The 1,920-nt window shown below is 37.4% G+C and overlaps 1 long non-coding RNA gene across 1 annotated transcript; it reads right to left on the bottom strand.

Annotated features, from left to right (window-relative positions):
* Positions 1-571: 571 nt before the first annotated feature.
* Positions 572-1,501, bottom strand: LOC109587044 (uncharacterized). Its single transcript, XR_002187363.1, has 2 exons — positions 1,161-1,501; positions 572-684 (listed from the first exon to the last, which is right to left on the bottom strand). It is a non-coding gene; the product is annotated as an uncharacterized LOC109587044 (long non-coding RNA).
* Positions 1,502-1,920: the final 419 nt, after the last annotated feature.

Here is a 1,920-nt window from a genome sequence, read left to right as displayed (position 1 = left end):
CAGCATCAACGTAACGTCAGGACTAGCGTAATATTGTAAATCCGCCTTTATACTGACAAAATGTGACAATATCATCGTGGGTTGTCACACCTGAACATACACAATGCTATGAATATCATTAAGTGGTACATCAAAGGAACCACAAACTTAATGAACCATGTCCTAGTATAGTACTGTACATTGAAAAATGAATTTATTATTATTGCTGGGTTTTTAATGCCACACGAAAAAATTCCAGACACTCAAGATCATTTCACTTGCAAATTCTCTCTCCCTCCATTTCTATTATATCTATAATCTGTACATGTATTTCTCTCCCTCCCCCCTCTCTCTCCCTCCCTCCCTCTCCCTCTTCCTCCCTCCCTTCCTCCCTCCCTCTCCCTCTTCCTCCCTTCCTTCCTCTCTCCCTCCCTTCCTCCTTCCCTCCCTCTCCCTCCCTTCCTCCCTCTCTCTCTCCCTCTCTCCCCCATAGTCTCCTCTTCATTGTTAATATAGATCATTCAAAAGCATTATAAGTATGTACATGTACATGTACATGTACAGTACCTGTTGTATTTCTCTCTTTCTCTTCTCCACCATTGCTGTCTTTGCTGTTAGGAATTCCTTCAGTGTCCTGTTCTCCATGCCCATGTTACTCAGTCTCTCTCTCATCTGCTCCAAACTCTCCATCTTCTTATCAATCTCCTAATAATAGTACAATAATAATCATTAATGATTGATTATTACCATGTATATTTACATGCTATGTACATGTATGTATGTACATGTATGACGTACATGTATGACTGACATGCAGAAAGTTTTATTTGATTCAAATTAATGGCTTTTGGCCATATCAAACATACATGTACATGTACATATACATATACATGTACATGCATGTACATTTACCATATAGCATTAATACAGTTTTTACCACAATAATAACAAACATTATTAATAATAATACATACATGTATATAGTATACATATTATGTGTGACTGTGAGATAGAAAATGACAGATAAATCTTTTTCTAAAATGTTTCTACATGTACATGAATAACTCGTAATCTTTCAGACATTAATTGATACACATACACTAATAATTAATGTGCATACATGTACATGTACAAGCAATTAAATATCTACAATGTACATGTACATTACATGTATTTCTTACTGAGTTCTTCTCTCTTGCTATTTTAAGTTGTTTCCTTGTTAATAGTAATTGTCCTGTCTTCTCCTCCAGCTGTCTCTTCACTGAGCTGGTCTCCTCCATTATTCCTGATAGTCTGGTCTCTAGTGATGGCATCCTTTTGGTCAGTTCCTTGACCCTCCCTCTCTCATTGGTGAGGTTATACTCTAAACTGTTGATACTGGACTCACGGGCATCAATAACACCATGAGCATTCTGTAACAGTAATTTATCCTGATCCAGTAATTTTGGGCAACAGTCCTGGATCAGACATGGTAGTTGGCATAGCTTACTCTATTATCTTTGATCCGTAGATAATAGAGTATATGGTCATAGATAATAGAGTAAATGAAAGGGATTGGAAACAGGGCGTAGCAACAGGAAATGCGGGTTGGGTTACCACGTGACAACCATGAGTGTTTTGATTGATTTCCCATATCCTCCATTGGTGAAGTTGCTCTGGCAGGATTTTGAAGGAAATTTGTGCTGCTCCAGGATAGCGCTTGCTTTTGATATATAGCCTATTCCACATAGAATTTTTAGAGCTACCTGTAGCAAGGTTTTTATCTCCAAAAAGCCATTTTGCAACCAGTTAGAGGTACACAAAGTCGCCTGTTTTTGAAACACTTTATCGTTCGTAAAACACTCAAGCTTCATTGTATCAATATGCAAGTTAGCTCATTCCATAGGAAATTTCAACCTCTTTAAAAGCGGTTATACTTATTCGTAGCTCAAGAAGAAAATG

Source organism: Amphimedon queenslandica, unplaced genomic scaffold (assembly GCF_000090795.2).
Source record: "Amphimedon queenslandica unplaced genomic scaffold, v1.1 AMPQUscaffold_12704, whole genome shotgun sequence".
NCBI lineage: Eukaryota > Metazoa > Porifera > Demospongiae > Haplosclerida > Niphatidae > Amphimedon > Amphimedon queenslandica.
This window is presented reverse-complemented; position numbering and strand designations above follow the sequence as displayed.